Raw genomic sequence first — 17,706 nt, 5'->3', positions numbered from 1 at the left:
CAGTGTAAGGGCCCTGGGTTCAACCCCTGATCAGGGAACTAGATCCCATATTCCACAATTGAAGGACCCAGCACGCTGCCACTAAGGCCTGGCACGCCAAGAAAATACACAAATATTCTTTAAAAGAATGAAGAAAGTCTGCAATTATATCGAGAATACTATGTGGACCTCAGTGGCTGTTATATGAACAAATTATTACTTAACAGGTATGATTTTTCCATTACAACAATTGTAAATGATAGGCCAAAGAACAGAAATATAGACTATAAGCATTTATAAGATTTGCCATCAACTGAGCTGGGTGGCAGGTTCTCATTTAGTATGGAAGAAGATGAGTTCTTTGAAGACAAAACATTCTAGCATTATTGTGCAGAATTCATTAAACCTTCACAAAAGATAGGTGATGATTGGGAATGGAGAGCTTCAAAGGACTGTTCTACTGGCTACATATGCAAAACACATTTTCAAGTTAAAAATGGAACTGCAATGTCACATCAAGGAACATCAGTCCATGTACAGACATGTCTTCCTGTGGAGGAGGCTTTAGATTCCCGCTCCCACCCCGCTCCACCCCCGGATGATTTTGATGTAACTGAGACCACCACAGCAGCCAAAGTGATTAAATATGAATATCATGTCGTATATTCCTGCAGCTGCCAAGTGCCTGTGCTTTGCTTTAGGGCAAGCTTTTTAGATGGAAGACCTTTAGCTCTGAAGGACATCTGGGAAGGAGTTCATGAGTGCTAAAAGATGCGGCTGCTGCAGGGACCATGGGACACCATTACCCAATAGGAATATCTGATACTTGGACCAAATGCAATCTACAGATTCAATGCAATCCCTATCAAATTACCAATTACATTTTTCACAGAACTAGAACAAAAAATTTCACAATTCATCAGTTCAGTTCAGTCGCTCAGTTGTGTCCGCTCTTTGTGACCCCATGAATCGCAGCATGCCAGGCCTCCCTGTTCATCACTAACTCCCGGAGTTCACTCAAACTCGTGTCCATCGAGTGAATGATGCCATCCAGCCATCTCATCCTCTGTCATCCCCTTCTCCTCCTGCCCTAATCCCTCCCAGGATCAGAGTTTTTTCCGATGAGTCAACTCTTCACATAAGGTGGCCAAAGTATTGGAGTTTCAGCTTTAGCATCAGTCCTTCCAGTGAACACTGAGGACTGATTTCCTTTAGAATGGGCTGGTTGGATCATATGGAAACCCAAAAGACCCCGCAGCAAAAGCAGTCTTGAGAAAGAAGAATGAAGCTGAAAGGATCAACCTTCCTGACTTTAGATTATACTGCAAAGCTACAGTCATCAAGACAGTATGGTACTGGCACAAAAACAGAAATATAGACCAATGGAACGAGATAGAAAGCTCAAAAATAAACTCATGCACCTATGGGTACCTTATCTTTGACAAAGGAGGCAAGAATATGCAATGGGACAAAGACAGCCTCTTCAATAAATGGTGCTGGGAAAACTGGATAGCTACATGTAAAAGAATTAAATTAGAACACTTCCTAACACCATACACAAAGATAAACTCAAAATGGATTAAAGACCTAAATGTAAGACCAGAAACTATAAAACAGAGAAAAACATAGGCAGAATACTCAATGGCATAAATCAAAGCAAAATCCTCTATGACCCACCTCCTAGAGTAATGGAAATAAAAACAAAAGTAAACAAGTGGGACTTGATTAAACTTAAAATCTTTGCACAGCAAAGGAAACTATAGGCAAAGGGAAAAGACAACCCTCAAAATGGAGAAAACAATAGCAAATGAAACAACTAACAAAGTATTAATTTCCAGAATATACAAGCTACTGCTCATATAACTCAATACCAGAAAAACAAACAACCCAATCAAAAAGTGGGAAAAAGACCTAAACAGACATTTCTCCAAAGAAGACATACAGATGGCTATCAAACATATAAAAAGATGCCCAACATCGCTCATTATTCAGATCAGATCAGTCGCTTAGTCGTGTCCGACTCTTTGCGACCCATGAATCGCAGCACGCCAGGCCTCCCTATCCATCACCAACTCCCAGAGTTCACTCAGACTCACGTCCATCGAGTCAGTGATGCCATCCAGCCATCTCATCCTCTGTCGTCCCCTTCTCCTCTTTCCCCCAATCCCTCCCAGCATCAGAGTCTTTTCCAATGAGTCAACTTTGCATGAGGTGGCCAAAGTACTGGAGTTTCAGCTTTAGCATCATTCCTTCCAAAGAAATCCTAGGGCTGATCTCCTTCAGAATGGACTGGTTGGATCTCCTTGCAGTCCAAGGGACTCTCAAGAGTCTTCTCCAACACCACAGTTCAAAAGCATCGATTCTTCGGCGCTCAGCCTTCTTCACAGTCCAACTCTCACATCCATACATGACCACAGGAAAAACCATAGCCTTGACTAGATGGACCTTTGTTGGCAAAGTAATGTCTCTGTTTTTGAATATGCTATCTAGGTTGGTCATAACTTTCCTTCCAAGGAGTAAGCGTCTTTTAATTTCATGGCTGCAGTCACCATCTGTAGTGATTTTGGAGCCCAGAAAAATAAAGTCTGACACTGTTTCCCCATCTATTTCCCATGAAGTGGTGGGACCAGATGTCATGATCTTCATTTTATGAATGTTGAGCTTTAAGCCAACTTTTTCACTCTCCACTTTCACTTTCATCAAGAGACTTTTGAGTTCCTCTTCACTTTCTTCCATAAGGGTTATGTCATCTGCATATCTGAGGTGATTGATATTTCTCCCGGCAATCTTGATTCCAGTTTGTGTTTCTTCCAGTCCAGCGTTTCTCATGATGTACTCTGCATATAAGTTAAATATGCAGGGTGACAATATACAGCCTTGATGAACTCCTTTTCCTTTTTGGAACCAGTCTGTTGTTCCATGTCCAGTTCTAGCTGTTGCTTCCTGACCTGCACACAAATTTCTCAAGAGGCAGATCAGGTGGTCTGGTATTGCCATCTCTTTCAGAATTTTCCACAGTTTATTGTGATCCACACAGTCAAAGGCTTTGGCATAGTCAATAAAGCAGAAATAGATCTTTTTCTGGGACTCTCTTGCTTTTTCCATAATCCAGCGGATGTTGGCAATTTGATCTCTGGTTCCTCTGCCTTTTCTAAAACCAGCTTGAACATCAGGAAGTTCACGGTTCACATATTGCTGAAGCCTGGCTTGGAGAATTTTGAGCATTACTTTACTAGCATGTGAGATGAGTGCAATTGTGTGGTAGTTTGAGCATTCTTTGGCATTGCCGTTCTTTGGGATTGGAATGAAAACTGACCTTTTCCAGTCCTGTGGCCACTGCTGAGTTTTCCAAATTTAGATGCAAATAAAAACTACAACACGATACACCTCACGCAGGTCAGAATGGCCATCATCAAAAAGTCTACAAACAATAAATGCTGGAGAGAGTGTGGAGAAAAGGAAAGACTCTTGCACTGTTGGTGGGAATGTAAATTGATACAGCTACTATGGCAGACGGTATGGTGATTCCTTAAAAAACTAGGACAAAAAACCACCATATGACCCAGCAATCCCACTCCTAGGATATGCCCTAAGGAAACCAAAATTGAAAAAGCACATGTATCCCATTGTTCATTGCAGCACTATTTACAATAGCTAGAACATGGAAGCAACCTAGATGTCCATCAACAGATAAATGGCTAAAGAAGTTGTGGTATATATACACAATAGAATATACCTATTACTCAGCCATAAAAAGGAACGCCTTTGAGTCAGTTCTAATGAGGTGGATGAACCTAGAACCTATTTTACAGAGTGAAGTAAGTCAGAAAGAGAAAAATAAACATCATATTCTAACGCATATATACAGAATATAGAAAAGTGGTCCTGAAGAATTTACTTACAGGGCAGCAGTGGAGAAATAGACATAGAGAATAGACTTATGGACGTGGGGAGAGGGTGAGAAGTTGGGAAGAGTAACATGGAAACTTACATTACCATATGTAAAATAGACAGCAAACGGGAATTTGCTGCATGGTTAAGAAATTCAAACAGGGGCTCTGTATCAACCTAGAGGGGTGGGATGGGAAGGGAGATGGGAGGGAAGTTCAAAAGGGAGGGAATATATGTATACCTATGGCTGACTAAGACTGAGGTTTGACAGAAAACAAAAAATTCTGTAAAGCAACTATCCTTCAATAAAAAAAAAAATAAAAAAAAGATTTGTCATCATGATTAGAGGCACTCAGCACACAGGGGTGCCTAACCATCCTGGCTCATTAGATCTGCAAGACCAAGTGTGTCTTCTGCCCTGTGGAATCCCCACTCACTACTCTGTGCCCAGCACAGTGTTTATGCTCAATGAACATTAATGGAATTGATCAAATGAGTTCTGTTGAGTTGGCTCTAAATCTGGCTTTACAGCTTGCTAAAAGTTCTTGTCCAAGTTATTCAACTCCTCTGACCTTCGGTTTCTTTATGGGCAAAGTTAAAATAAGACCATCTATTCTATATCATCTTAGTGAAATTTAAGGTGGCACATAAAGCAGTTAGTGCAATGTCTGGTATCACAGGTATTCAATAATTGATGCTATTCTCATTTTCATTCTTCCAGTTATCAAGAATTGATCAGGAAACATTTTGGAGCTTGTTTTCAAGTCATCACAATAGGCAAATGAAATGTACTGACAGTTATAGACATGCAATTTTAACCACCTCAATAAGCTGAAATGGATAATCCTGGAATAAAATAAGAAGTGCAATAGTCAACCCCTGTTGTATTTGATGGCTGGAGGAGCTTTCTGAGGCTTGAATAGAAATGGACTCTAACCACAATCCTAAGTCTTCCTTAACACATTTTCAGCAGTCATCTCACAGTTTTGATAAAGCTGCCTAATACCATTGATAAAGTCTGCTTTTTGTGGTAATACCTGTTAGAAAAAAGAAAAACTACAATAAAAAACACCTCATGCATAATATTAATAGAATGAGATTATGAATCTTTTATGAACACAGACCACTGTTCCACTCCTAGCTCCATTATGGGGTACTATTAGACAAGTTAGGGTTTCCCAGGTGGTGCAAGCAGTAAAGAACCCACCTGCCAACACAGGAGATGTAAGAGACACGGGTTCTATCACTGGGTTGGGAAGATCCCCTGGAGGAGGGCATGGCAACCCACTCCAGTATTCTTGCCTGGAGAATCCCATTGACAGAGAAGCCTGGCAGGTTACAGTCCATAGGGTAGCAAAAAGTCAGACATGACCAAAGTGATTTAGCACGCACACACACATTAGGCAAGTTAATCTTTCTAAACCACAAGTTTCCCACCTTTAAATTGAGAGTGATTGTTACCCCGGATTGTTGTGAGCAGTTTGGATGAAATAATGTATGTAATACATGTACATATTAAGTGTCTCTGTGCCTGTCAGATAGTAAGTGCAAAATATTCTCCATCATCATCATCAAGATTGGGGAAATGTGAGTAGCTTTTTGTTAGCAAGACACTTTGATGTTACTTGTTTTTAGCTGAATCTAGACTGTTTAAAAATACTCACATTCATTGATCCTGTAGAAATAGTAGCATAAACCTAGTTCTAGACACTCACACTTTCTTCTTGCCTCCTTTAAGAAGAAAGTGTGAGTGTAAAGTGTGAGTGTCTAGAACTAGGTTTATGCTACTTAGTTTTGTTTGGAAACTTAACCTTTATAATCCAAAAATGGAAGAGAGTTTACCAGTTTGGCTGTCCTAGAAGTCCAGGATTGTCCAGAAACGTCCAAGGAGCAAGAACAAAGCTCACTCTTAGACATACTAGTTTACATGTACATGAGAGCTAATCCCAGCACATTACGCATTTTTTCATACACAAAGTGTTTTTCCATTATAAAATACTCACAAAATCAAAACATTACCACCTCAAAACTGAAATGGTAAAGCAAATGGAAAAGGAAACCACCAGCAACAATAAACTAACCCCTTTGTACCCCACCATCTATTTCCACAGAATGAATCTCTTGACCCCACAGCTCTTCTCTGCCAACTCTCCAGGACCCACCCCACCACCCCCAAATCCTGCTTCTCCCAAGTCTGTTCAATCAGCCTTTCCTCCTCCCTCCATCCCTACCCACTCCTTTTCACTGTCAGCCTGCCTACCGATATGAGTGAGGAATTACACGGTAACTCTCTTTTGAGATTTATCTTGATATTCAAGAAAGAAAAAAGGAAAGAAAAAAAAACCCAGAAGCACAGAGAAAAGATAATGGTGGAAATGGTAGCCAAGTTGCTGACAATATCACTGAGATTCAGGACCTGATTGGACAAGAATGAAGGAAACTGAAGGTCCTTAGAGGAGTGAACTTTCAGTTCTAGAAAGAATTTTGGTTTAATCAACTCTGGAGAAGGAAGGCCATATAGTATATATGGGGCAAAAGTTCATAGTCATATGTTATCATCTGAAAAGGGATATCACAGGGGAAATTCTTGGCAGTTCACTTTATGTTTGGCTGGAAAAGTTCAAAGCCATTTGTTGCTTTCATAGCTGTATTTTTCCAAAGTCATTTCCTATTGATTCAACACACCAGGAAACCATGGCTGGGTTCGCCTTGCCAAATATGAGTTTCTACTTTGCTGACTGGACAGCATCCAAGAGCCACATTATATTGGAGACAATAAGCACCTTACCTTTGAAAGGAAACATTTGTGTAGGCCAGTAGGGAATGTCTCACAAATTTCTTATCAATTCTGGGATTGAATTATCACCTTCCATCCTACTCTGCAATTTAGGCTGTTGGTTGCCCCGGCATGGAGACAAGTTCTCTGTTCTGGGATGAAATGACCCAGTCCTGGTTACTTTGGGGGTCTTCCCAACAGATTCCCCTAAGGGATCCAGGATATTGGAAAACAAGTGTGTCAAAAACTATATACTTTAGAAACAGACCCTGGATGAGAGAATAACACAGAAGCCACTGATGCAATATTCAGACATACCTTTTGTAGTTTAGGATGCTTGATAGCATGGTATGGCAGGAGATTAATATAATAGAGGAACTGAATATGACCTTTAAAAGATTTCTGAGTTTGGGGATATTTATTTGTTACATGAGGATAATAATGCTTGTCCTTTTTACAGTGTTGTTGTGAAGAAAAAAGAAAAATGTGTACAAAATCACTATGCAAAATAGACAAATGGAGATTATTTTGTTAGCCTGGAAAAAAATTGCACAGTTTGATTTAGCCAACAGGAAATTTGTCCTTTAGAGACTGAGTATTAGAGAATAAATGGCTTGTTCAAATGCATTTCCCAAGCTTGCTGCTTTTACAGGTAGGAAAGGAATGGCATGACTGTTTTTATTTTACTTTTATAAAACCAGGTAGATGGAGCTGAATGGACACTTAAATCTCCCATTGGGAAGTACAGCAGAGCCCAATCAATCATTTGGAGGCTGTTAAATGACAAGGCCAGACTAATGACTCAACTTATTTGACAACTGGCAAATGACAGACTGGCCAAAACCAAGACTTTGAAACATCGGAGAGGATCCAAAATAAATCTTTGAGATAGCTCCAAATCCAATCCCATCCATTACCAACCACACCTGCCTGCAGCTAGGGTATCTGCCTTATGCCAATGGTGTTGCCAGGAGTTCTATGCTTGGAAAATAAGAACAGAGTATACAGAAAACATTACTGGAATGATGCAGAATGGTTGATGTTTTCCAAGGCAAGTTGATGAGCAATTACAGAATTCAGCTCTAAAATAGCCCTCACAATGCCACTTCACTCATGTCTCTAGAAAAACACTTGCATTTTCACGCAGAGTTGAGAATGAAGTACATAATTTCCATCCATGAACTTTACTGAGAAGAACTATGTACAGAACCTCACTTGGTGCCAGGGTTACAAGGATGACTTTGCATCCTAATGATGGAGATAGACTCTTCTTTTTTGACCACAAGATACCAGCATTATGGGAAAGGTGCTATAGGAACCAAAACTGTAGAATTTTATTTCTCCCAGGATGTGAAAGGAAGGACAGGAGAGGCTTTGTAAAGAAAGTGCCATGAGCTGAGTCTTGAAAGATGAGCAGAAGTTAGCTAACAAACTAAGGGGAAATGAATTGTAGAGATATGGACCATGCAGAGGCAGGAGAGAGTAGCTATAGCCGAGAACTGAAGGTGGTGAGTGTCGTGTGCAAAGGCTAGTGTAGCCCTATATTTTCAGTCATGCCTCCCATGTTTCTCAGGAAGGAAAATTATTTTCTGAAATGCTGGGAGTGGTTGTGGTGGGAGTTGGGGTGAGGCAGTGAATGATTGATAGGAGTAGGTCAGACCTGAAGAATAATCAAACTAGGTTTTTCTGAAAGTGAAGTTTCTAAATACTAGTGTGTCTGTGGTGACTGTTAGCAAGTGCAGGGCTATTAGAAATGCCCGAGTTGGGGAGGACAAGACAGGTCTTGTGCTTGGAATAAGATGCTTAATCCTTTGAAACTTGCATAAAATATGTCTCTCTTATGACATTCCTTGTATCTCGGCTTCTACCTGTGTCTGCTCCTGCATTTGGATTGGGCCTCCCATTATATTTGTGTTCATCCTCTGGTCAACACCACCTAAATCACTGTCGAAAATGAAAGCAAGTGATCCATCCAAGCATTGAGGCCATCCAAGTTGAGGGACTTCTAGGACTATGAATGATCTCTCTTTGTTTGATGGCAATAACAATCTGTCCTTTTTATTCAAGTTGTCTATGGGCCATTGACACAGCAGTGATATTAGACTTAGAACTATATCCTAGAAAAGTGGTAAGAATAAAATTTAAAAAATTTAAATACTGTTTAGTTGTTGTATATAACCTTTGTTTCACCAAGATTGGGTAAAAATAATGAAATGCATTATAAAGCAGAAATGAATTACTTCACAGAGGCCTCTAGAGCTATCTAATCTAGATTTCAAAAACATAAAATTATTAACACGGTAGCAAAATAACTTATTTCTAAATGATTTGCACCAGATTCTATGGGCTCCACCATATGTGATATTTATTCAGTGATATCCACACTGAATAAAAAGATAGAGATCAACCTAATATAACTAGTTAAAAACTAGCATCAGCATAAATGAGGGATTTTTTATTTTATTTCTCAGAAAAAAGGGATAGTTTTAGTTTTTTACATCAAAGAACATAAAGATATAATGAGTTAAATTGCCTAAATCATTCTTTGTACATGTACAAAACCTTTAAAATTTTCCCAAGGAAAATAAATTTGAAGTTCAAAGAGACAATCTTTGGAATTTGAAAGAAAATAAGGCTGCTTCCATGTTCAGAAAGAACTGAGCTAATTATTGCTCCTAAAGGTGACATCATCCAATCTTGATAAGCAAATCTGACCACACTGTTTTATATCCAACTAAACCTGCCTGACAACTTGGAATGCCAAAATGATCATTGTAGATTACTGGAGAATTATATTGAAAAGAATTATAAAGCTGTATGTGGGCCCAGCAATGATTGTCACGGGCTGGGCAAAGGGCTACAGGCATATATTTGTCATCCCTAAGCTGGCCCTAAGCTAGGCCATCCTGAGCTGACATTTCCCCTTGCCCACCTGTCTTTCAGTTAACTCATTCTTTGGTTTTCTTTCTGAATTTGTCTGCTCATCAAAAGCTAAGTCAGCACTGTTCAATTTCAGGCAAGTCCCCAAATGAAGCAAAATCTCTGGAGGATACAGAAGCTGAGGACATTTCAGAGCTTGATACAGTGTAGGCCGTTTTGTTGTTGTTGTTTATTCACTACGCTGTGTCCAAGTCTTTTGCAATCGCATAGACTGTAACCTGCTAGGTTCCTCTGTCATGGGATTTCCTATGCAAGAATACTGAAGTAGGTTGCCATTTGCTTCTCCAGGGGATGTTCTTGACCCAGGGAGTGGCCATTAAAAGAAAGTTTTGCCTTCTACCAAAGGTCAACCTTCCAACTCCGGAGTATCATAGTAAGTATGTTACTCGCTGTAACCTATCGCAAGTACGGTACAGACTGCAATGCACATAACAATAGCTTATGATATGGAAATGATGTTAACAAGAACCTGCACTAAAAGGACAATTAAATAATTTGGAAGTAACTTGGTAAAGATAAAAGAAATTGATGCTTGCTAAATACCCTCAGCATTTTCAAGTGCTGTGTCTTATTTAGCCCTTGCATCAGACCTCTGAGTAATAATAACAATCATTGCTGAGAACTTATTATATACCATATAGCTGTTTCAAGCCCTTTATTGTCATTAAGTCATTTAACTGTCACTTGGTTTTCACAACTCTATGCTATAGTTCTATTACTATCCCATTTTATAGCCGACAAAACAGTCACAAAAAATCTAAATGATTTGCCCAAGATTGTTCAACTAAGTGACGAAACTGGGATATGAATGCAGGCAATCCTTTGAACTGTGGTGCTGGAGAAGATTCCTGAGAGTCCCTTGGACAGCAAGGAGATTGAATCAGTCAGTCTTGAGGGAAATCAACCCCAAATACTCATTGGAAGGACCCATGCTGAAGCTGAAACTCCAGTATTTCGGACATCCGATGCAAATAGCCGACTCATTGGAAAAGGCCCTGATGCTGGGAGAGATTGAGGGCAGAAGGAGAAGAGTGTGTCAGAGGATGAGATGGCTGAATGGCATCACCGGTGCAATGGACATGAACTTGGGCAAACTTTGGGAGATGGTGACTGACAGGGAGGCCTAGCGTGATGCAGTCCATAGGGTCACAAAGAGCCAGACATGACGGGGCAACTCAACAGCAACAATAATCCGAGGCCAGAGCCCACACTCTTAAGCAGCCACGGAGTTTATTTTTCCAGTGAAGATACTGAGGCTTAGAACAGTGAAGGAACTTGGAGAGCTAGTGAGAAGGCTAAGAATTAAAACTCAGATCTGCCTAACTCCAGCCTCCACATTCAATGGACCACTCCACGCTGCTAAGCACAGAAATACAATTTGTTTGAGTATTTAAATGACAAGATGCTTAAAGAAGGTGCAAACATCAATCTCTTCTGTTAATTTTTTTTCTTATTAAGCTTAATTCTGCAACTAATCAGATATAAAACAAGTGAGGAAACTCCCTTCTAGTTCACTAGACAATAGGCTTTTACTGGCTAGAAGCCAAGCCCTGAGTGGATTTCTCTATTACCTGAGTCAATTAAGTGTGCTTCAGACAATAAAATGTCTAAGAAGGAAAAAATAAATAAAAACCAGTTTCAAGAAAAATTAACACAATTGTTTTCCTAAAAAGAAGGGGATGCCCAGTAGAGGATGAAGGAACAGTGAAAGAGGCGCAGTGAAGCCCTTGGTGGCTCTACTCGTTCACCTTCCATAGAGGGGATGGAAATGATTGAGAACATTTCCCACTCAGTCTTTCAAACACAAAGAAATACCAACTAGAATCTGAAAATACACGGAGGCAACAAAACAAACTAGAAATAAGCAAGCAAAATGGGCAGAATTGGACAAAGGATTATTTAGGTAAACTGAATATGTTCCGATTCACATAATAGCATCCTGATGTATAATTTTCTTATTCAGAAGTGTTTTTACAGTAGCCAAAATATAAACGAAAGCATATTATTCTCTTACTGAGTGAGGCCAAGTTTCTATCAAGTTAAATCCTTTCTCATTGTGTCTAGATTCTCAAGAATCCCAACACAATGACATCTTCACATCCCTAAGCTATCATTTCTTTACTGTGTAATCAATCTGTAATTCTTCCAAATTTTTATCTTCATAAACAATCAATAAACAAACAACAACATAACTACCAGTAGTCGACTCTGAATTGCTGGCTATTGCAATGCTAGATTTTGTTAATCATATGTTGCGAGTGTAGAAATCAAGATTGAGTATTTCAGTAGTCCAGCTTTCTAAGTGGAGCCTGTCATGTTTCAAGACTCAAGAACTATTCACAAAAGCAGAAATGCCAGCACTGTCCAGGAAAGAAATGTGTGTAATGTCTCCCAGCGTTTTCACTGTCTATCAGGATTCAGAAGTGACCGTGACCAAACAATTATTTTAAAAATAAGAATGCCTCTCAATCAAAATCACTGAATGTAACTAATCATTCTCCCCATGCATTTTAAAATGAAGATGTCATGAGGTCTGAGACATTGACTCTCATCTAAATAAGCTGTTGGGGAAAAATTCTCAGCTTTCCCTTCTGCCCTGGTCTCCTGTTGGCAGTCAGCTTTCTCGGCTCACTTATCTGTTGACTCCTGGATCATTTCAACATGCGGGCTTTATCATGGGCACACTGTGCTTTCAACTAAAGCAAACCCCCACGATCTTGGAGCCTCTGTCCATATCTCTTAGCTCAGATTCCTGAGTGATAGAAAATAATGGATTCAATACCTCCATCTCCAACCCTATAGGGGCTGGGTCTATGTCCTGCCTCTGGAGAAGCCAAAGATATAGCCTCTTTTTTCTAGGATAGTTTCATCCTTTCTTTCTTTACCACTGACATCATTAAGAACAGAAAAACAATACTTTCTATTCCTGCCTTAGCTTCCATGAAACTCAGGGAGAAGTTAAAGACCTAGATTATGATCATAGGGAAACCATAGAAAATTCCTACATTAGAAGGTTTTTTCTCATACCAAGATATCTCATATTAAAGGTAATCCAATGCAGACTGTGATAATATGGTTAAAATGTTATTGCATGCTTCTTGGACTTAATAGTAAGTATATGTTTTCTAGATATTCAGACATGTGAGTTATTAAAAATGTGTTACTCATTTATTCATTCAGTGTTTTCATTCATTGATATTTATTAATACTTTCTAAGGTGTAGGGTTACACAATGGACAAAGCATATTCCTTGGCCTCATGAAACATGTTCTAATGGGAACAGAGGGTAGCAAGATAAATAAGCAAATGATATAGTATGCTAGGCTAATTTCCAAGAAAAGAAATAAAAGAGGGAAAGGGATATGAGTACTGGGGGAGGGGGAGTGATTTTAAATAGGAGTGTGCTTTCTTCTAAGCATTCCTTAATTATAGAAATTTATAGCATAATATTTATAAAAATAAATCCTCTAACAAACTGGCCATTTATTCTTTCTTTCTTCATGGCATATGCTGTGGGAAATTTTGAAATACCACAGAGATCAAAGGTGGAAAACAGTTCAAGTTGATAAAGTTTATAAGCAGAAAGTTGCATGTTCCATATTGCTAAAGAATTACGAAACCAAAAACTTTTTTTTTCACCCAGTTAATCCCTGGATTCTACTAGAAGATAGTCTGTTGAAGCAACATAAAATGTCAGTTTGCAAGGGATGAACAACTAAGCCTAACCTTTTAAAGAGCTTTCAAGCTTTTGGCTAAGTTTATCTGCTCATAGAATTTCACCGTTAAGTTCTAAACTCTCCTCTCCTTTGATAGCTAAAACTGCAATCTGAATCTCTCTCTATACGGACTGCAAAAAACTGAAGAAATTCCCTCTAAATGTAGCCAGATTCCTTAAATACAAGACTTGTAGCAAATTGATGGCTAGAACTTTCCCTTTTGTCCTTGAATCACAGCTAAGTCCTAGAACTGAAAATAAGGTGCTGCGTACCACATTTTCTAAAGAGAACTGCCAAAAACAGGGGCCATGGAGCCCCCCTCAGGATTTTCCAAGCCATCACAGAAGTGCTGAGTATAGTCACCCAAGGCTTCAACCATCTTCTCCCAAGTCTGTAAAATCAAAGAGCTAGGAAAGGAGATGAAATCAGGTATAATCTAACTCTCCACTCGTTACTTGATAATTCTAACTTCTGAGATGGGCGTCCCAGGTGGCTCACTGATAAAGAATCTGCCTGCTAATGAAGAAGATGCAAGTTCCATCCTTGGGTGGGGAAGATCCCCTGGAGAAGGAAAAGGCAACCCACTCCAGTATTTTTGCCTGGGAGATCCCATGGATAGAGAAACCTGGAGGGCTACAGCCCATGGAGTCAGTCATAACTCAGAGACCAAACAACAAATTCTGAGATGCGAAGATTGGATTGATTTGCCCAAGATTGCACAGCTGGACAGTGATAAAATTGGGACTAGATTGCAACTAGTCACCTCCTCATCTCACTGCTGCTGCTGCTGCTAAGTCGCTTCAGTCATGTCTGACTCTGTGCGACCCCAAAGACAGCAGCCCACCAGACTCCCCCATCCCCGGGATTCTCCAGGCAAGAACACTGGAGTGGGTTGCCATTTCCTTCTCCAATGCATGAAAGTGAAAAGTGAAAGTGAAGTCGCTTAGTCCTATTTTCGCGACCCCATGGGCTGCAGCCTACCAGGCTCCTCCATCCATGGGATTTTCCAGGCAAGAGTACTGGAGCAGGTTGCCATTGCCTTCTTCCCATCTCTCTACTGCCTCCAAATCAGACCAGTCCTTTATGATACACTTAACCAAATTAGGGCTTCCCATGTGGTTCTTTGGTAAAGAATCTGCCTGCTAATGCAGGAGACCTGGGTTCAAACCCTGGTTCAGGAAGATCCCCTGGAGAAGGGAATGGCTACCTACTCCAGTATTCTTGCCTGGATAATCCCATGGACAGAGGAGCCTGACAGACTACAGTCCATGGAGTCACACAGAGTCAAACATCACTGAGCGACTAACACTTTCAACCAAAGTAAACCGGCTAAGTCAAACAGCTTATGCTAAAGTTAATAGATAAATTCCCATCCTTGAAACTCATTTACATTAGAAATCTTTACAGCTTTCCTCAAGAGATATTAATCACAGATGTTCATATAGATTGAATGGCATAAAAAAATTGCCATTTTTTCCAAAATAAATTATAAGTGCCTTGTAGACAACTATTTTGAAAAGACAACTCATTTGAAAAGACCCTGATGCTGGGAAGATTGAAGGTGGGAGGAGAAGGGGATGACAGAGGATGAGATGGTTGGATGGCATCACCAGCTCAATGGGCATGAGTCTGAGTAAACTCCAGGAGTTGGTGATGGACAGGCAGGCCTGGCATGCTGCAGTCCATGCAGTCGCAAAGAGTCTGACACAACTGAACAACTGAACTGAACTGAACTGAGACAACTATACTCATGCCTCTCTTCGGTTTTCACTCACTCCATAATCTAATATTCCAGGATGGAAAGTGCTCCTTAAAAGATTTAAATTGTTACCATTATTTTTCTTGACTGCAACAAAAACAAGTAATTGAGGCAACTGTGCCCTTTCTTAAGTGTGCAAAGAGGGGTCAGGAAGTGAAGAGTTTTGAAAGCTACTTGTCATGCTCCCATTACTACACTGATTACTGGAACAAAAAAGGCCAGCATGGAGCCACTCTCTGGGTTCTCATACACAAAATCATCAGGTTCCTTTCACATTGTTTTTTTAAGGCTTTGAAACCAGATTTTGTCAAGCTCTGTGTCGTCTCAAATCCTTTACAGCGGGTACCAAAATAAATATATAAACTCCTGTAGATCCCCACAGCTAAAGAAGAGAAAGGTTTGAATTAGGGCTTTGCCTTAAATCAAAGGCTGCCTTGCTGCAATTACTGCCACAATCGAGATAAGAAAGTGCCTCAACAGTTCTGTTAATATAAGCTTTGTGCTTCCTCCGATTGCCAGCACCCCTGTCTAATTTCTCCTGAATCAAGGCTGTTTCAGATTTCTCTGCGACAGACTTGGAGTTACTATAGTTGCCATATACATAATAGTGCAGACTTCATTGACAGAAAGCCCCAATCAAATAGGAGCAGTGGAGGAAATTTTAGGCAGGAATATACAATTATAATTAATAAGTCAGAAATACACATAAGAATCCTTCAGAAGCAGCTTTGGCCACAGACAATGGCTTTGTAAAAGAAAGAACAGCTTAAGAAGCTCTAGTTGCTATAACATCAACTTAACAAGACTTATTTTTCTAATAAAGGGCCTCATAGTTTAATAAGCTCGAAAATTACTGTTACACCCTAAAGGTAAAAGTTAAGATCAGAAGAGTGTAAAAGTTAATAATGGTGAAGGCCTTAATAACAATTTACTCAGAAATGTTTTTGAGACTAAATTCAATACTGAAAATAACAACCAGTTAAGTGAGAAAAAAATGTTATCAAACAAGAATATGGGTTCACTTGGGAAAGCATAAACAAGCAGTCTGGAAGAGGTATTTCAATGCTCTGTAATCCATCCCAAGAAGGGCTTGTACAAACTGTAGAGGAAAGAGCAGATCATAGCAAATATAAGGTTGAAGCAAAATTCTAGAGCTGCAATGCTGCTGCTAAGTCGCTTCAGTCGTGTCCGACTCTGTACAACCCCACAGACGGCAGCCCACCAGGCTCCCCCGTCCCTGGGATTCTCCAGGCAAGAACACTGGAGTGGGTTGCCATTTCCTTCTCCAATGCATGAAAGTGAAAAGTGAAAGGGAAGTCGCTCAGTCATGTCTGACTCTTAGCGACCCCATGGACTGCAGCCCACCAGGCTCCTCCGTCCATGCAATACCTGCAGTCTAATGTAAAGGTAAGGGTATAAAGACCATTATCATAGAATTCATGAATCAATTTAGAATTCAGTAAGCAGACAGAATTCCTGGAGGAGGGCACAGCAACACACTCCAGTATTCTTGCCTGGAGAATCCCATGGACAGGAGCCTGGTTGCAAAGTCAGACACAGCTTATGCAACTTGGCACACACACACAAGCAGAAATCATTAACAGCCTGTGACACAACACCATGGGATTCATTATGGAAAGACTATAGAATAATTTTTTAAAAGTTACTTGCCTAAGAGAAATTTCAGTTTATGAGGTGGGAAATAAGGGAAGAATAAATATAAAAATGAATGTAGGTATATAAGTACTGGAAACATGGAAACATATGTTCAATTACTCTCTAGGTTGATGACTACTAGAGAAATCACACAGGAGAAATTCTTTCTTTCTTACTCTTTCTGTCTTTCTTATTCTTTGTTCTATATAGCAAGATTTGCATAATTGAAGAGAAAGTGAGTGTCAGAGTGATGTGCTTGTATAACTTATTCTCCTTATGTATGACAAACTAAACTTATTAGCTTATCTTCAAAAACTGGAGCTCTCAAAGGACATATGGTTAAAGGGCACTCTCTTATTCCTACATCTCTTTAAAAATATCAACAAAAACCTAAGAACCTATGGAAACATGTTCCAAGACTCTCAGCTTTTTGACCCAGCAATAGGAGCTGAAAATGATGTCATTTTTTACTACATTTGGCCCACTGATAAGATTCTGGTTTGGTAGAATTTGTTTCCAATTTTTGGAAAGACTTTTTTTCTTTTAGTTTTTTTAAAATGTTAAAGCCCTTAGGTGGAAAATGCTGTCTCCAGCTTGCTATAGACACTACCGCTCCCAATTATTTACAACTGGTCTAATTCTCTCATTTATTTTTCACCTGCCAGTCCTATGTCCATATATGAAATTATGATTCCTATCTTAGGGTTACCTCCTATGCTCCAAGTTTTTAACTCTATATACATATAAAAAGAACCTATTACACAGATCATACAAAAATTTAATCAGCTACCTTTCCTAGATCTTTCGTATGTACATACACACACATATGCACATACATATGAAAGATTTAGGAAAGGTAGCTGATTAAATTTTTGCATGATCTGTTTAATAGGTTCTTTTTTAAAAAAACCAATACAATCTCAAGTTGCATTGAGAAATGTCCAATAGCCACATTTCTAAACTTGAATGGACAATGAATTTAGATTTTG

At 39.6% G+C, this 17,706-nt stretch overlaps 1 pseudogene; it reads left to right on the top strand.

Moving 5' to 3' along the window:
* The first annotated feature begins 321 nt into the window (after positions 1-321).
* LOC102414854 lies at positions 322-6,304 on the top strand (annotated as a pseudogene).
* The last annotated feature ends 11,402 nt before the right edge of the window (positions 6,305-17,706 follow it).

Source organism: Bubalus bubalis, chromosome 7 (genome assembly GCF_019923935.1).
Source record: "Bubalus bubalis isolate 160015118507 breed Murrah chromosome 7, NDDB_SH_1, whole genome shotgun sequence".
Classification (NCBI taxonomy): Eukaryota; Metazoa; Chordata; class Mammalia; order Artiodactyla; family Bovidae; genus Bubalus; species Bubalus bubalis.
The sequence above is the reverse complement of the archived record's forward strand: the minus strand, read 5'-3'. Positions and strand labels throughout refer to the sequence as shown.